This window comes from Siphateles boraxobius, unplaced genomic scaffold (genome assembly GCF_051911475.1).
Source record: "Siphateles boraxobius isolate OS27281-9 unplaced genomic scaffold, OSU_SipBor_1 51, whole genome shotgun sequence".
In the NCBI taxonomy this organism is placed as follows: domain Eukaryota; kingdom Metazoa; phylum Chordata; class Actinopteri; order Cypriniformes; family Leuciscidae; genus Siphateles; species Siphateles boraxobius.
Genome location: NW_027509153.1, coordinates 1035001 through 1053743, shown reverse-complemented (window position 1 = coordinate 1053743; position 18743 = coordinate 1035001). Strand labels below are relative to the sequence as shown.

The following is an 18743-nucleotide window of genomic DNA, read 5'->3' as shown; positions in this document are numbered from 1 at the left end:
TTTACAATAACGATAAGAGCGCGGCCAGTCAACAGCATTGAAACGTGTGAAGAGGCTTTCCAGACAAGTAGCAGTGAGTTTTTGTTCTTTTTCCTAGCATTATTTTCCTTTAATGACTATTATCATCAGTCTAATAGGCTGCATTCCCACAAATTTGCAAATATATTTTGACATAGCAGACGTTTTGACGGCCGTTCTGAATCTTTGAAGAAGGAAACGCAATGCATTGGAGGACACTCTTTTTTCTGCGCCAATACCATTCATTTTGCAGTGCGTTGCGACGCAGCACGCACGCTTCTCGAGCAAGAGCCCGGGTAGCTCAGTAGGTAGAGCATCAGACTTTTAATCTGAGGGTCCAGCGTTCAAGTCCTTGTTCGGGCGAAGGAGCCTCTTTTTGTGGAGCGGTACGTTTTGTTGCTGAGTTCTTGCTGATCTACACTGGCATCGGGCATCGACGCCTTTGTAGTCAAGGACACGTCGGGTAGACCGGTAGCTCGCCTTGATCGTATAGTGGTTAGTCCTCTGCGTTTTGGCCGCAGCAACCACGGTTTGAGTCCGGGTCACGGAAAGGTTTTCTGGGTGCCATTGAAATTGAGCTCCATGTCACCACCTCTCCTCACCCCGTCCTTCGGACTACTCTTTTTGTGCACGGCGCGTGCCCTTGATGTGCTCTGGATGTTCGAGGGAATTGAAACTGGGACATTCTTTGAAAGCATGAGCTCTCATTTTCGAACCCTTAGAGAAAAGACTGAAAACGAAACGCTCCTATTTATTAAGGAAGAATCTTGCTTCAGAGAGAATATGGTGCGTGTATATTTTCTAATCGCTAGGTGTCAGTACACTCGCTAGCTGTTACCTTGAGTGCCGCGGGCTTGCTATTTGCTACAAACAACTGCGCCTTTGACACAAGTTTACAATAACGATAAGAGCGCGGCAAGTCAACAGCATTGAAGCGTGTGAAGAGGCTTTCCAGACAAGTAGCAGTGAGTTTTTGTTCTTTTTCCTAGCATTATTTTCCTTTAATGACTATTATCATCAGTCTAATAGGCTGCATTCCCACTAATTTGCAAATATATTTTGACATAGCAGACGTTTTGACGGCCGTTCTGAATCTTCGAAGAAGGAAACGCAATGCATTGGAGGACACCCTTTTTTCTGCACCAATACGATTCATTTTGCTGTGCGTTCTCACGCAGCACGCACGCTTCTCGAACAAGAGCCCGGATAGCTCAGTCGGTAGAGCATCAGACTTTTCTTTCAGACAAGACTGAAAACGAAACGCTCCTATTTATTTCGGAAGAATCTTGCTTCAGAGAGAATATGGTGTGTGCATATTTTCTAATCGCTAGGTGTCAGTAGCACGGATAGCTCAGTCGGTAGAGCATCAGACTTTTAATCTGAGGGTCCAGCGTTCAAGTCCCTGTTCGGGCGAACAAGCCTCTTTTTGTGGAGCGGTACGTTTTCTTGTTGAGTTCTTGCTGATCTACACTGGCCTCGGGCAGCGACGCTGCAAGGCACCAAGCCAAACGACATGCCACTTTCAGCCAGCTTGTAGTCGTGGCCGTAACCTCCACTAAATTCAAAAAAACTAAAGTCCTAACAAGTCCAAACAAAGTCCTAACAAGTCCAAACAAAGTCCTAACAAGTCCAAACAAAGTCCTAACAACTCCTAACAGTGTCCTAACTCCTAACAACAGCGGGGCAAAAGAGCCAATCATATGCTTCGAAACAGTTGCCGCTACAAGGGGGGCAAAAGAGCCAATCAGATGCGTCGAAACAGGGCCCCGTGCGCACAGTGTTCTCATTGGTTGACTGATGGAGACGATGTCACAGTTCATTCTGAGGTAACTTTATTTACCGGCGGTGAATATCTCTCGACACTAAAAGTAAGTAGAACTTACTAAAATTATGTAAATCACTGAAATGAAATCGTAAAAGTATGTGGTGTGTTTGTAAATACTTCTGCTGTGACAAACCTTGGATGTTTTTCGTGAAGTTTGATAAGACGGTCACAAACCTTAAGAGATAACGCTGATCGCAATGTTAATTATTTTCTTTACTGAACTTTTTAAGTGTCTTTTGCGTGTCTTTCTTGTGTCCATCAAATTAAACTAGAACAGAGATGCTCGATTTTGTCTCTGTGTCAAGTGTTAAATGTCGCTGCTAAGTTTGATAAGACGGTCAGAAACCTGATCGCTATGTTAATTATTATTTAATATGAAATTTATACTATTTTTAACAAAAGATAGAACTGACAGCCCGTTAAACTGTCAAATGGTGTAACCACAAAAAATGACCAATATCTAATATTTCACACCTCCTAGAGTTCATGCAATTGCATGAAATTAGTAGTTTATTTAGTAATATCCTATGAGAATATGTTTTATTATAAATGATATGGGTTTTTCGTTGTACTGAGCAAGACCATATGCTGTAAACATCTTGTTTTATGTCTATTCTTTGACCATTTGAGTACAAATGGTTTAAACACCCATTATTACAGTGTAGTAGAGTATTAAATTATTATTCATATTAACTTTTTTTGTAAAATATTAGTCTTTTAGACAAAATATTGGTTACACCAACTGACCATATAACATCTATTGCAATAGGACAAGAAATTGACACAGAAAATAGGCATCAAGGTAAACTGAATTGGATATTTTAATATATATTCATGTCATTCATCATACAATTTCAGATACCAATTGTTTTCAAAGAGAGTGCTATAAAGTGTGTGTGAGAGAGAATAAGAGTGAGTGAAAGAGTGGGTATGATCATTTCTTAACAAACATGAAGAAACAGGATTGGCTTGTGTTGTGATTTCAGTTCAGTTCTCATACAATTTCAGTTTGTAAAATAACAGCCATTTTTTTCAAAGAGAGAGTGAGTGAGTGAATGTGAATGTGAATGTGAATGTGTGTGTGTGTGTGTGTGTGTGTGTGTGTGTGTGTGTGTGTGTGTGTGTGTGTGTGTGTGTGTGTGTGTGTGTGTGTGAGAGAGAGAGAGTGAGAGAGAGAGAGATGGTGAGTGAGAGAGTATCATTTTTTTCCATTTCTTTCATCACTAAACTGTTTTGATTACATTTTTAATAACCGACAACCATCCGTGTGAGTTCATGCCATCTGATGAGATCTGAACAAACTATTTCACATTAGCATAACAATATAAATGAAACAGTGTCTCAGAAACTTAAGACTTGAAATATTCCTGACCAAATTAGTTGAGACTGTGGAAAAAAACATACAACCTTATATTGTAGTTGCTTAATTTCCTATCTATCTGTCTGTCTGTCTGTGCATGTAGACCTACATGTTGCCTACAACAGCCTAATGACTGCCTCTTGTCCTATAGAGATGCCAAAGGAAGGAAAGCCAGATTCATTCTGGACCGGCGTCATGATGCTGTTTGCCCAGGGGAAATATAAATTTTCCACTGGCCAGAGACCTGGGAGCAGACGTTGGAAGGCAATGTTAGAGAGGATAAAGAATTGTCCCCTGACCCCTGCATTTGGCCTAACGGTCAGAAAAAAAGACATTTTTGAGAAAAAGATCCCCTGCAAATGTGGCTACCATGATGTAAGTAATGTCATTGAATCCTTAAACATATGATATGAGACAAAGATGCTGACAAATGCTTCCTCTACAGCTGTTTCCCATGGCTGGTTCTTCGTTGTGCTTGATTCTCCAAATCACTGTTTTGATGCAGATTTTTGTGTGATTTAGAGGATAAGAGGATATAGAGAGTAAATACAAAATATTGTTTCCCTCAGTCAGGACAGCAGACAGGAACCGCAGCAGGTCCACAGCAGACAAGCACCGCAGCAGGTCCACAGCAGACAGGGACCGCAGCAGGTCCACAGCAGACAAGGACCGCAGCAGGTCCACAGCAGACAGGGACCGCAGCAGGTCCACAACAGACAGGGACCGCAGCAGGTCCACAGCAGACAGGGAGCGGTGATAATACCATGACATGCTCCCTTTGTGCTCAGGAAGTGCTCTTTGACCAGTTTACTCAGCACCTGTCAGACTTCCATGTCCAGGAGCAGTGTGAGCACTGCGGCACAAAGGCCATGGGTGCTGTCAGGTTATCAGAGCACCTTGAGAAGTGTCATGTCTCAAAATCTCCCACAGACCTCCCAAACATTTCTCCTCTAACCCCTTCAGCCCGTCCCTCCACTACCCCAGCCCAAGAGATGACACCGACACCAATCGTCTCTCCCCGAGATGCTCCAGCTCCAGTCTGCCTCACAGCCCAAGAGACGACACCAACCATCTGTCTCCAAGTTGCTCCTGCTCCTAGCCCTTCCACACTATCTGAGATGGCACCAGCGACTCAGAGTGACACACCACTTCTTCCTTCTCCTGCTTCTGCTCCTCCTCCAGCAGCACCAGGGCTCCCAGTCCCTCTGTGCTTTCCAGAGGTAAGGCGGGCCAGGTTTTTGCCAAAGCCGTTCCTCCGGGTCATCAAGCCAGGTGATCGGGAGTGGATTGCCCACATCCTCTATGACGCAAGTTGGCAGCTGAGACAGAATGTCAGGGAGAATTGGCACCACCCCCCAAGCCCAATCAGATCTGTGGCACCTCCAAACCCACATGATTACTTTCGACAGAGGATGTTCCTGGGCACCAATGCGTATGTGGGGCATCCCTCTGAAATGCACTCTGTGCAACCGAAAGATGCACCACTCTGGCATTTACACCAAGGTCAGAGAGGTCATTGATGTGGATAGCAAGTACTATTTAATAGGGGGAGATTACCCAAGGTGCAGCCAGTGCAAACAACCTGTCTGTCCTTGGAGTAGTGACATTTTAAAGCAACTTGACCCCTCTAAACCGCAACAAATTCCCTGCTGTGTTGACTACACATTTGGCACTGGACAGAAAATGTGTGACACTTTTGCGTCCTAGAACAGCAGGGAATAGCTCCAGTTACCTGCAGCAGGCCTTTCAAGAGGCACACAGTGAGGAGTGGGCTAGGAGATCCTGTGACTATTTCACAGATTGTGAAATTCACAAGAGATCCTGCCTGAAGCAGTCCCAGGCTGTTTATCCCCCACCACCACCACCCTTCTCTCCCTTGCCCCTGGCCCAGTGGTTCGAGACAGTGCATGCCAACGATGTTGTCGGTCACCTTGATGAACTCAAAGGTGTCACCACTTCAAAGTTTGGCAGAATTCTGAAGCTTGATTCCACTAAGGTAAATGTAAACCTATATAAGCTTGAGCTCATTTGTTCTTTTAGGGTTTGATAAGAATACATATGCTAATGATGTATATACTTTTGTTATAACAGGTTACCAAAAAACTTGCTGGGGGGATTGAGAACACGGCAACATGGATGTCCAATGTGGGGAACGAGTATGGTCAGGTCCTCAACTCGGTCCTCACAACCGGCGAGGGGGCTGGGCTGGATGACTTGTGATCGTTCAACGGTACAGGGATGCTGGTGAGCCACAGCCAGCTGCTATCTATGTGGATAGAGACTGTTGCAGTGACAGAGGTGGGTTTCCTGTAATTTGTGTTGATGTTTTTTTTGCCAAATTAAGGCAGTTGGTGACAATACAAACCAAAAAATGCTTTTACACAGGAGTGAGCCCAGTTCTCCATTGGTTTCGGCCATGGACGTCCACTGTGCGGTTGGATGTGTTCCACTTTATGAGGCGATTCACCAACGGTCTCACCACAGAACACCATCCACTGTACGGTACGTTGCTCCAAATTGTCGAGTTGCATTTTTGAATGGGATTACCAGGACATCTGTCATCTGAAAGAGGCGAAGCGGTCAGAGCTGAGGCAAAAGCATCAGGGCCACGAGCCAACAGATGCCCAGGTGTTGGCGAGCATCAGCTCTAAAGAGCTAGCCAAGCGCTGCCGCAGGAAAACCCGTGGAGTGGAGGAGACTCGTGCCCTCATCAAAAGTCTTCTTGACTCCATGTGGCACCTTGTGGACGGCACTGGGCTGCACCTTATAAACCATGAACGCATGTCTCAAGTGTGGGAGGTACAGCAAAAGCACCTTGCCTGCATTCAGGATCCACCAGGAGTGCAGCTTTACACAAACATTGGGTCAGGGCTGGAGAAAGGAGAGAAGACACTGGATGTGCTAAGATGCAGCAGAGGGTCCTCCTCTCTGGAAAGCTTTCATAAGCACCAGTTTGCTTTCATTCCAGGCATGTTAAAACCTCACACACATATGGTATATTTTGCTATTGAATGTTGACAAAATATTGTTTTAATTTGTTGTAATCAGTGATCCTGTTTTTTGTCTCATCCGGGTGGAGATGCAATGCATTGCACACTCAGATGTACATGCTTGAGGGTGTGTCAAGGTGGAATTTAAACCGGTCAGCACAAGCACTTTCTATGACTGAGACATCCAGGACAAAGCTGTATAACATTCGTTTGATGTCCAATGTGAATACGCTCAGCAACAAAGTGTTGGGAAAACCTCTTCTTCCAGAGTTTATCCCCCCTGGGAAACCTAACGGTAAGAAAAGTCTGCTGTTGATGATGATCAGACCTATATTGTGACATGGTAGGCAAGTAAACAATAATTTTTCCCTTGGTGAATACTTATTGCAGGAGAGCGTATTGCTGTAGAATATCTTCTGGTACAGTCCAACAGAGGAGATCTTATGAGCCAGCAGATTGGTATTGGTGAGGTACATCCTGCCTGAGATCTTGGATGAAGTCCTCGAGGACGAATGTCCTGATGTGACCGTACCACAGGCTCATGACCTCACATTGCAGGTAATATTATATCAAGAGTATATCAGACATCAAAAAAATATTTTAAAACTAATAAACAGTTCATTTTTAATGTAGAAGGGACACAAAAAATGTAAAAGATTGTTTATTCTTTATTTATTCTTTATTCTGTGTATACTTTTATTAATCACCTCAGCAATTTGGAAGCGGTGGCCCTAGGCCCTAGGCCCTGGCCAGATCCCAGGTCCCCATTGGAGGAGAGTGATGCCTCTGCTGGGCCCATCTACTCCCCATTGGAGGAGAGTAATGCCTCTGCTGGGCCCATCTACTCCCCATTGGAGGAGAGTAATGCCTCTTCTGGGCCCGTCCTCACCCGATTTGATGAGAGAGATGCCTCCGCAAGTCCCGTCCTCACCCCATTTGAGGAGAGTGTGCTCGTCACTCCATCTACGGTAAAGTGGATAATGTTTCACCATCAGAAATGTGGGCTTCTTTATATTTGCTCTTGTACCAGATGTTTAAAATTTTATGGTGTTTATTGGTTCAATTCTTGTAACAGGGCACTAGGTGTGATGCCAGAGGGATTCCTGGATGGGAGGCAGTTGATGCCTTGGCAGGTTACCTGGTTGGGCTTAACCGAACTATAACAAAACTCTCCAATGCTGAAGTGGCAGAGATTTTGAGGTTATACTCACATCTAAGTGTCTTTGACCAGACCCCCACCAGATACACCCTCAAGAGCAAAAAAAACAACGTTGCCAGGACCTTGGAGGGCTTCAAGAAAGCGCAGTGGCTCTGCTCCAGGCCGGCAAGCAGCTGAGAGGTATCCACATCTCATATAGCTATATTCTTTAGTATTTGTATCAATGTATTTATGTCAATATGTGAACATGCATATATAATGAGCACTATGTGATCTGGTCATCTATTTGCAGATTGTTCATGGTCCATGGTCAGGCTGCTCACAGACCAGACCAAAACAGAATTTCAGAGTGTGTTGCTCTCAAGCTGTACAAAGAGTACAAGGAAGCCAGAAATAGGCCAAAGGACAATAAAGGGAGGACATTTGCCATACCCCAGTCTATTGTCATGGCATACTCTCACATCAAGCAGCTAGTTGAGGACTGCAGAGAGATCATGGACAGGAGTGACCTGGTACTGGTAAACATAAACAACACCACTGTGTCCTCCTGGTGAGTTCATCTTTAATATCTTCATTAATTGATTGAATTGCATATTTGAACAAAATTTTTAACAATTAACACACTGAAAAATGTTCTGAAAAACTCTCGTGTGTGTTTTGTTTTCTGTCTCTGCAGGCTGCATGATTGCCAAAAGAGAACTGAACGGGGTTCTTTACTTCAGGGTGTGCAGCTTCCACAGCAGATTGCCGTGGCTAAAAAATCCCTCCTGGAGGTTCGTGACCTACCATCACAGCCAGTTCAGCATGGACACACTCTTTTGGAGTTCCAGGAGCCTGAGAACCGTGAGGGCGAGGCAAAAATCCGCCAGCGACACAGTTCCAGAACACCTGCTATTCCACAGACAGGTGGGGGAGACGCAGCTATTGCCAAACACGATGCTGCTTCCTCTCAAAACAGCTGTATGGAGGGCTGGTCCTCTGCCTACAAGCCATCCCCAACACACTACCAGAGCTGGTCTTCTTACCAGGCACCCCTGGCACACTCTCATGTTTGGTCCTCCACCCACCCACAACCCTCAGCATCCACCCAGGGCTGGTCTGCAACCCACCCACCAACCTCAGCATCCATCCAGGGCTGGCCTGCCACCCACCCACCACCCTCAGCATCCACCCAGGGCTGGTCCTCCAACCAGGGCTGGTCTGCAACCCACTCACCACCCTCAGCATCCACCCAGGGCTGGTTCTCCAACCAGGGCTGGTCTGCAACCCACCCACCACCCTCAGCATCCACCCGGGGCTGGTCCTCCACCAGGGCTGGTCTGCAACCCACCCACCACCCTCAGCATCCACCCAGGGCTGGTCTGCAACCCACCCACCAACCTCAGCATCCACCTAGGGCTGGTCTGCAACCCACCCACCACCCTCAGCATCCATCCAGGGCTGGCCTGCCACCCAACCACCACCCTCAGCATCCACCCAGGGCTGTTCATCCACCTCCTACTGTCCCGACCAACCTAGGTTCCCTCACCAAGCACTAGATCCCTTTAATCGCCAGCGTGAATGGCGATTACGCAAGGCAGCCCTTGAGAACCAGGAGCGACTGAGGAAAGGTGAGCCCCCAAAGATGAGAAAGGCAAAAGAGAGCTACCACTATGAGTGTAAGCTGTGTGGTCAACCTAAATCAAAGCAAACTGGACACTCACAGGTACGTGGCAAATGGTACTGCCCTGCATCTGGACAGACCCTTGAGGAGTGGAGAAGCTCTTTGTAAATGCACCTAATACATTCTTTTTTATAAATATTTTTAATAATATGTTTTATTTATTTTAAGAAAATGTTCACATTCACTGTTCAAACCATCTGCAAAGAAAAAACAAGCAAGAAAATAAAGTAGAAAAAAGTATGTTTGCTGTTGCAAATAGAAAAAAAAAATTAGTTGCTGTTGTAACTATTTTCAAAAAACAAAATACATAGGATAGTTGCTGATGCAACTATTTCAAAAAAAAAAAAAAAAAACAACTCTTGTGGTGTAATAGTAACACGTCCATCCTTTGGGTGGGAGACTCCAGGTGCAAATCCTGGCAAGAGTGTGCAACTTGTTGGCCCAATCAGTATTTAATTAAAAAATAATTTATGACATAATTTAATATGCATTTTCTCCTTCTTTTCTCATTATTATTACAAGATGTAGCGGCGGTCATAATTATTATCATAACATTTTGTTAATAACAAAGCATTATTATTCATACCAATCCTATTTGTATCTGATTTTATATATATGATAGATTCATTGCAATCTCTAATAGTTTACGTTTATTGAGACATGTTCCAATAGCTGAAAAAAGCTGCCCATGAGGATGAGGAGCTAGTGTCAAAGGGGGAACCGCCACGGAAGAGGCTGACAAACGAAAAGTACCACTACACCTGCAAGGGGTTTGGACAGGACAAAATAAAAGGACTGGACACACCCAGCTGAAGGGGCAGTGGTACTGTCCAGCATCAGGACTGACCCTGGATGACTGGAGGAAGAGTGTATAATTGCTGTCACCATTACTTGTCTGTCTGTTACAATAAAGTTTAATAATTTTATTGGAGCCAATAACAGTCTTCACGTTTTTAAGTAATTTCCTCTTGAATACCAGGACAGTGAGTGTCAACCATTGAATGTAATTGTTAAAACTAAAGCCAGAATTACTTGCAGAATCATTTTACATTTATTCACAAAACCCAACACTCAATTTGGAATATGTTTTATTCACTTGTGCTGCACAGATGTAGTCTTTCAAATAATTGAGTTTACAAAAAAAGGAGGGGAAACATGATGGGAGAGTTATTTACATTTATACACAGTTAATACTGTTATAGCTTTAAATGTAGCATGTGACATTTTGAGTTAATTATTTGAATATTGATTTGTTAACATCACAAAATATGTTTACTTACAAGAGCGTTTGCTTTAAATGCATTCATGTGCATAATTGCATAATCACAGGGTTACTACTGTAGGGATTTATATGGAAAAGAGTTCCTGTGTTAAAAATGACTACGTTACCCACAATGCATTGCATGTAGTACTTCCGGAATGCACTACGAGACTAGAGAACAAGCGAAGATACAAGCGATATTGCCACGGCATAGGTTCGAATCCCGCAAGAGACATGAAATTAAAGTGATGATACTTTAATTAAAGTGATGAAGTGATGCTATTTGCAAACCTTGCAATAAGTGCAGAACTGTGTGTAAACAATGTTGAGAAGATAAGAAAGTAGATAAAAATTGATATATTGTACGTTTTGCTCCTTTTTTCTCCTCTTCTTTTTCTCCCTTTCCTCCCTCTTTTCTTCTCTCCACCCCCCCCAACCCCCCCCCAAGCAGTCTCTTTTGCCTCTTCCTTGGCCGAGTGGTTAAGGCGATGGACTAGAAATCCATTGGGGTTTCCCCGCGCAGGTTCGAATCCTGCCGACTACGTTGAGTTTGTAACCTTCTGGAGGCCTAGCTTAAAAAATTTTAAAAGGAAAAAAAGTCACTGTTACAGGATTACCCTTGAAAAGAGTTATGTTGGTAAGAAACCATTTTGTCTGCAAGCTAAAGATGACAAGCCCCCTTTGTAGTCAGGGACACGTCCGGTAGACCGGTAGCTCGCCGTGATCGTATAGTGGTTAGTACTCTGCGTTGTGGCCGCAGCAACCCCGGTTCGAATCCGGGTCACGGCAAGGTTTTCGGGGTGCCATTGAAATTGAGCTCCATGTCACCACCTCTCCTCACCCCGTCCTTCGGACTACTCTTTTTGTGCACGGCGCGTGCCCTTGATGTGCTCTGGATGTTCAAGTGAATTGAAACTGGGACATTCTTTGAAAGCATGAGCTCTCAGGTTCGAACCCTTAGAGAAAAGACTGAAAACGAAACGCTCCTATTTATTTCGGAAGAATCTTGCTTCAGAGAGAATATGGTGCGTGTATATTCTCTAATCTCTAGGTGTCAGTACACTCGCTGGCTGTTACCTAGAGTGCCGCGGGCTTGCTATTTGCTACAAACAACTGCGCCTTTGACACAAGTTTACAATAACGATAAGAGCGCAGGCAAGTCAACAGCATTGAAGCGTGTGAAGAGGCTTTCCAGACAAGTAGCAGTGAGTTTTTGTTCTTTTTCCTGGCATTATTTTCCTTTAATGACTGTTATCATCAGCCTAATAGGCTGCATTCCCACTAATTTGCAAATAAATTTTGACATAGCAGACGTATTGACGGCCGTTCTGAATCTTCGAAGAATGAAACGCAATGCATTGGAGGACACTCTTTTTTCTGCGCCAATACGATTCATTTTGCTGTGCGTTCCCGCGTAGCACGCACGCTTCTTGAGTAAGAGCCCAGATAGCTCAGTCGGTAGAGCATCAGACTTTTAATCTGAGGGTCCAGGGTTAAAGTCCCTGTTCGGGCGAACGAGCCTCTTTTTGTGGAGTGGTACGTTTTGTTGTTGAGTTCTTACTGATCTACACTGGCCTCGGGCAGCGACGCTGCAAGGCACCAAGCCAAACGACATGGTCCCTTCAGCTAGCTTGCAGTCGTGGCCGAGTGGTTAAGGTGATGGACTAGAAATCCATTGGGGTCTCCCCGCGCAGGTTCGAATCCTGCCGACTACGTTGACAGCTTGCGCCTGCTTTAGTTTGTAACCTCCTGAAGGCCTAGCTTAAACTTTATAAAAGGAAAAAAAAGTCACTGTTACAGGATTACCATTGAAAAGAGTTATGTTGGTAAGAAACAGTTTTGTCTGCAAGCTAAAGATGACAAGGCCCCTTTGTAGCTCGCCGTGATCGTATAGTGGTTAGTACTCTGCGTTGTGGCCGCAGCAACCCCGGTTCGCTTCAGAGAGAATATGGTGCATGTATATTTTCTAATCGCTAGGTGTCAGTACACTCGCTGGCTGTTACCTAGAGTGCCGCGGGCTTGCTATTTGCTACAAACAACTGCGCCTTTGACACAAGTTTACAATAACGATAAGAGCGCGGCAAGTCAACAGCATTGAAGCGTGTGAAGAGGCTTTCCAGACAAGTAGCAGTGAGTTTTTGTTCTTTTTCCTAGCATTATTTTCCTTTAATTACTATTATTAATTACTATAAGAAAAAGATGCTACAAGCATCAGTCAGTTTCGCACTATTTCACTATTAAACGTCGAAGGCAAGATTTTCTTCAGCATTATTGCTCAGAGATTGTCAACCTAGCTATTAAAGAATGGCTTCATTGACACTTCAGTTCAAAAAGCGGGCATTCCAGGATTCTCAGGATGCTTAGAACACATCAGTGTTATCTGGCAACGAATTCAATCAGCTAAAATGGAGAGGAGGGATCTCCACGTGACATTCCTGGATTTGGCTAATGCATATGGTTCAGTGCCGCATGAGCTTCTTTGGGCATCATTTGGTTTTTTCAGGGTACCGATGTCGATTACAAATTTAGTGAAAGCCTATTTTGGAGATTTTCAATTTAGTTTCTCAACTCCAGAATTCAGCACTACATGGCAATGCTTAGAGGTTGGAATAATGGCAGGATGCACCATTTCTCCACTGGCTTTTACCATGGCAATGGAAGTAATCATTAGGGCATCAAAATGGGTAGTAGGAGGAGAGTGATTGGCTTCTGGGATGCGACTACCACCAATCAGATCATACATGGATGACATGACAACCATGACTACAACGGTAGCCTGCACTAATCGGTTATTGGGGAAGTTAACAGATAATATTGAATGGGCACGAATGCAATTTAAGCCCTCTAAATCAAGGAGAATCTCAATAATTAAAGCAAGGTAGTAGATAAAACATTCTTCATTAATGGTGAGGCAATACCAACAGTTTCTCAGAAGCCAGTGAAGAGTCTAGGGAGATGGTACGATGGGGATCTAAAGGACACAGTTCGAGTGGGAGAAGTTAGACGACAAGCAGTGGAAGGGTTGAAGAGCATAAACAGCTGTGCTCTACCAGGCAAACTGAAACTCTGGTGCTTTCAGTTTGTTCTTGTAAGGGGTGTACAGTTAAAGACCCAGAACCAGATATGAAGAATGAAGACCCAGAGTCAGAATTCTAAAAAATTTAAGAAAATATTTACTGAAGATAGTTTGCAGTTTCATCAGCAGAAGTCAGCTTCAATACTCGCACAGGAGTTCGTAGGCCGCCCCGCTTACAGTTACAAAGATCACAGCAGTTATACGATTTCCAAGGTCTAAGCTACGTCATTGCTTACAGGATGAATGATTCTCATTGGCTATGAAATAGATAAACACAGTAATTTTCCACACATATACAGATAGACTGAAGCATATCTCCATCAATTATGCAGCTGAAGTTAGGCACGTCATGACCTTCCAGGTCGCAGATTTGGGTTGCTGGGCGCCAGCATGTCCAGAACAACAACTCAGTCAATCTCCAATAATGCCAGTGGTTCCTTAACCTGTAACCAAGAAGACTAACACACACACCGACACACCGCTTTTCCAAGGTTGGATTTGGCCGGGCTCTCACTATAAACAGGAGAGTCCTCTCAAAACATCAAGATAATGCGTTCTTTCTCTCAAGGATAGCTAAACTTTAGTCTAACTGGAAAGAAAGGCTTTAACAAAGAAATGACCCCTTAAACTATTGGCTTCAATGACCCCTACATGTTTTAACACATTGAAGACCTTTCTCAAACACAAAACAAGTCCCTATTTCATTTCTGGAAGCTGGGTTAAATAAGCAAGCACTGCATTCAGATATCAAATACAGACATTAAAGAATACATGAAAAGAACATTTCAGTAATCACACTGGTAACTTATATAAATAAAGTAAAATCTCCAGAGAAGTCATTCAACTCATTTGATATTTAGAAGGAAAAATATTGATTAATACCTTAATTATAATCAATCATTACATATACATTGAAGCAGCAGTGGATACCAATCCACCCCCTTCAGTCTACTGCCAAGGTTGCTGTGGCCACTGACTGTGTACGAGGTTTCTTTGACAACAGTGGATAAGCTGGAAGCGTTAATAAGTTCATACATCAGGAAATGGTTGGGAGTTCCACGCTGCCTCAGCAGAGTGGGAATTTATAGTAAAGGAGTATTGCAGCTGCCAGTCTCTGCTTTAACTGAGGAGTTTAAGTGTGCCAAGGTCAGACTGGAAATGACTTTAGCAGAGTCACGCGACAAATGTGTAAGGGAGGCAGCCCCTGTGGTAAAAACTGGTAGAAAGTGGTCAGCAAAGAAATCTGTAGTAGAGGCAAAGGCTGACCTTCCAATTGGGGATATCGTGGGACAGGTACAGCATGGAAGAGGGGGTTTTGGGCTCAGTTTAGCTCCTTCTAAATGGCACAAGGCAGGCCCAGCTCAAAGGAGGAAGCTGGTAGTCAACGAGGTGCGAAAGCAGGAGGAGAGGATGAGATGTATAAAGGCCATTTCCCAGGCCAAGCAGGGAGAGTGGATGAGATGGGAGAGTGTGGAACAACGCAAAATGGGCTGGCAAGACCTTTGGTCAATGGAAGAGAGTAGGATCAGTTTCCTTATTAGGTCAACATATGATGTTCTCCCATCACCGCAGAACCTAAACCTCTGGGTAGGAGATATCCCTCTTGTCCTTTGTGTTCATCACCTGCCACATTAAGGCACATTTTGACAGGATGTAAGGTGGCTCTTAGCCAGGGTCGGTTTACTTGGCGCCATGACCAAGTATTGCGATGTCTGGCTTTAGCATTGGAAGGCAACCGTAGTATGACCAATAAGTTGCCGCCTGTTCTAGCAAAACATTACACGCAGAAGACAATATTCCTCCGCCCAGGCGAGCAACCACCAAGAAAAGGTGCTAACACCAATTCTCGCCCAGGACAACTGGAAGCTGCTAGGGACTGGAAGATGCTGGCTGATCTTGATCAACGGCTTATTTTTCCACCTGAGATTGCCACCACTTACCTACGACCAGATATTGTTTTGTGGTCTGGATCAGCACGCATTGTTCAACTGATAGAGTTAACAGTGCCATGGGAGGATGCAGTAGATGAGGCATATGAGAGGAAGAAACTGCGGTATGCTCATCTGGCCACTGAGGCAGAACAGCGAGGATGGAGAGTCCAGGTTTATCCAATGGAAGTGGGTTGTCGAGGTTTTGTGGCACACTCTACAACCCGGTTCCTCAGAGACGTCGGATTCAGTGGCCAAGAGTTGCGTCGCACAGTAAAGAACTTATCTGAAGCAGCAGAAAGGAGCAGCAACTAGCTGTGGTTGAGACGGAAAGATTCTAGCTGGCTGTGTACAGGCCGCCATGCTACGGTTTCGTAGATTTCTTGAAAACTTGAAGAGTCTGTTGGTTTATTTGTATAGGTTGTATAGTATTTACAGTCATTACGTTCCTGCGTATATTGCACGAATGACGGGTGGTTGGGCAGATATTGTGTTTTGCGTTAGGTGGTATGCCATACGGAACCGTTGCCACTGAAACTGCATATTAACGCACCAGTGGGGCTCGACAGCCTTAGTCAAACGGGTTGGCGCACATGGTTGGGTTGCGGAGAGATTGTGAGATTATGGTTAGGTCTCAGCAGCAACTGTTGGTTTATTTGTATAGGTTGTATAGTATTTACAGTCATTACGTTCCTGTGTATATTGCGTGAATGAGGGGTGGTTGGGCAGATATTGTGTTTTGTGGTAGGTGGTAGGCCATACGGAACCGTTGCCACTGAAACTGCATATTAACCCACCAGTGGAGCTCGACAGCCTTAGTCAAACGGGTCGGCGCGTATGGTTGGGTTGCGGAGAGATTGTGAGATTGTGGATAGGTCTCAGCAGCAAGAGGGAAGTAGAGGTCAGTAAGCTGGGCTGAGTTGAGTGGGGGACGGAGGGGGGTGACTCTGGGACGCCAGAGTCACTGTCGAGCCCTCTTGAGGTGTCGTGGGCTAGTCGACGAAACACTGAGGATGGAAGGTGCCCACTTGAAGACCCAAGAGATGTTCCCTACTCCGCTCAATCCAGAGGGTTGTTATGGGGGGACCACACTGTGGTTGCAGCCGTTGTGTGTGCTGACGTGCAATACACTATTAACACCAGACAGAAGGAGATTCACGTCACCAGATGGAAAGAAGTGTAAATGGATGGAGAAGCATAGGTTACTGTAAAGCTACGTCTTAGTTGGTGATTATCTTGGCGAAAGCCGAGTACAAATCAGCATGAAGTTTTAACACCTACTCTCGTGTAATGGAAATCATTTATCATTAGTCTAATAGAATGCATCCCCACTAATTTGCAAATATATTTTGACATAGCAGACGTTTTGACGGCCATTCTGAATCTTCGAAGAAGGAAACTCAATGCATTGGAGGACACTCTTTTTTCTGCGCCAATACGATTAATTTTGCTGTGCGTTCCCACGCAGCACGCACGCTTCTCGAACAAGAGCCCGGATAGCTCAGTCGGTAGAGCATCAGACTTTTAATCTGAGGGTCCAGGGTTCAAGTCCCTGTTCGGGCGAACGAGCCTCTTTTTGTGGAGCGGTACGTTTTGTTGTTGAGTTCTTGCTGCTCTACACTGGCCTCGGGCAGCGACGCTGCAAGGCACCAAGCCAAACGACATGCCCCTTTCAGCCAGCTTGTAGTCGTGGCCGAGTGGTTAAGGCGATGGACTAGAAATCCATTGGGGTCTCCCCGCGCAGGTTCGAATCCTGCCCACTACGTTTATAGCATGCGCCTGCTTTAGTTTGTAACCTTCTGGAGGCCTAGCTTAAACTTTATAAAAGCAAAAAAAGTCACTGTTACAGGATTACCCTTGAAAAGAGTTATGTTGGTAAGAAACAGTTTTGTCTGAAGCTAAAGATGACAAGGCCACTTTGTAGTCAGGAAAACGTCGGGTAGACCGGTAGCTCGCCGTGATTGTATAGTGGTTAGTACTCTGCGTTGTGGCCGCAGCAACCCCGGTTCGAATCACGGGTCACATGCCCCTTTCAGCCAGCTTGAAGTCGTGGCCGAGTGGTTAAGGTGATGGACTTGAAATCCATTGGGGTCTCCCCACGCAGGTTCGAATTCTGCCGACTACGTTGACAGCATACGCCTACTTTAGTTTGTAACCTTCTGGAGGCCTAGCTTAAACTTTATAAAAGGAAAAAAAGTCGCTGTTACAGGATTACCCTTGAAAAGAGTTGTGTTGGTAAGAAACAGTTTTGTCTTCAAGCTAAAGAAGACGAGGCCCCTTTGTAGTCAGGAATAGTCGGGTAGACCGGTAGCTCGCCGTGATCGTATAGTGGTTAGTACTCTGCGTTGTGGCCGCAGCAACCCCGGTTCGAATCCGGTTCATGGCAAGTTTTTCTGGGTGCCAATGAAATTGAGCTCCATGTCACCACCTCTCCTCACCCCGTCCTTCAGACTACTATTTTTGTGCACAGCGCGTGCCCTTGATGTGCTCTGGATGTTCGAGTGAATTGAAACTGGGACCTTCTTTGAAAGCATGAGCTCTCAGGTTCGAACCCTTAGAGAAAGGACTGAAAACGAAACGCTCCTATTTATTTCGGAAGAATCTTGCTTCAGAGAGAATATGGTGCGTGTATATTTTCTAATCGCTAGGTGTCAGTACACTCGCTGGCTGTTACCTAGAGTGCCGAGGACTTGCTATTTGCTACAAACAACTGCGCCTTTGACACAAGTTTACAATAACGATAAGAGCGCGGCAAGTCAACAGCATTGAAACGTGTGAAGAGGCTTTCCAGACAAGTAGCAGTGAGTTTTTGTTCTTTTTCCTAGCATTATTTTCCTTTAATGACTATTATCATCAGTCTAATAGGCAACTTTCCCACTAATTTGCAAATATATTTTGACATAGCAGACGTATTGACGGCCGTTCTGAATCTTCGAAGAATGAGACGCAATGCATTGAAGGACACTCTTTTTTCTGCACCAATACGATTCATTTTGCTGTGCGTTCCTACGCAGCACGCACGCTTCTCGAGTAAGAGCCCAGATAGCTCAGTCGGTAGAGCATCAGACTTTTAATATGAGGGTCTAGGGTTCAAGTCCCTGTTTGGGCGAATGAGCCTCTTTTTGTGTAGCGGTACGTTTTGTTGTTGAGTTCTTGCTGATCTATACTGGCCTCGGGCAGCGACGCTGCAAGGCACCAAGGCAAACGACATGCCCCTTTCATCCAGCTTGTAGTCGTGGCCGAGTGGTTAAGGTGATGGACTAGAAATCCACTGGGTTTTTCCCCGCGCAGGTTCGAATCCTGCCGACTACGTTGAGTTTGTAACCTTCTGGAGGCCTAGCTTAAACTTTATAAAAGGAAAAAAAGTCACTGTTACAGGATTACCCTTGAAAAGAGTTATGTTGGTAAGAAACCATTTTGTCTGCAAGCTAAAGATGACAAGGCCCCTTTGTAGTCAGGGACA

General features: G+C 44.8%; 7 non-coding genes across 7 annotated transcripts; all 7 read left to right on the top strand.

Annotated features, from left to right (window-relative positions):
- Positions 1–10993: 10993 nt before the first annotated feature.
- On the top strand, positions 10994–11065 carry trnah-gug (transfer RNA histidin (anticodon GUG)). The gene has a single exon. It is a non-coding gene; the product is annotated as a tRNA-His (tRNA).
- A 651-nt stretch (positions 11066–11716) lies between these two features.
- trnak-uuu (transfer RNA lysine (anticodon UUU)) lies at positions 11717–11789 on the top strand. The gene has a single exon. It is a non-coding gene; the product is annotated as a tRNA-Lys (tRNA).
- Positions 11790–11909: 120 nt separating this feature from the next.
- Positions 11910–11991, top strand: trnas-aga (transfer RNA serine (anticodon AGA)). The gene has a single exon. It is a non-coding gene; the product is annotated as a tRNA-Ser (tRNA).
- A 4779-nt stretch (positions 11992–16770) lies between these two features.
- On the top strand, positions 16771–16843 carry trnak-uuu (transfer RNA lysine (anticodon UUU)). The gene has a single exon. It is a non-coding gene; the product is annotated as a tRNA-Lys (tRNA).
- Positions 16844–16963: 120 nt separating this feature from the next.
- On the top strand, positions 16964–17045 carry trnas-aga (transfer RNA serine (anticodon AGA)). Its single transcript has one exon. It is a non-coding gene; the product is annotated as a tRNA-Ser (tRNA).
- A 278-nt stretch (positions 17046–17323) lies between these two features.
- trnas-uga (transfer RNA serine (anticodon UGA)) lies at positions 17324–17405 on the top strand. The gene has a single exon. It is a non-coding gene; the product is annotated as a tRNA-Ser (tRNA).
- Positions 17406–18509: 1104 nt separating this feature from the next.
- On the top strand, positions 18510–18592 carry trnas-aga (transfer RNA serine (anticodon AGA)). The gene has a single exon. It is a non-coding gene; the product is annotated as a tRNA-Ser (tRNA).
- Positions 18593–18743: the final 151 nt, after the last annotated feature.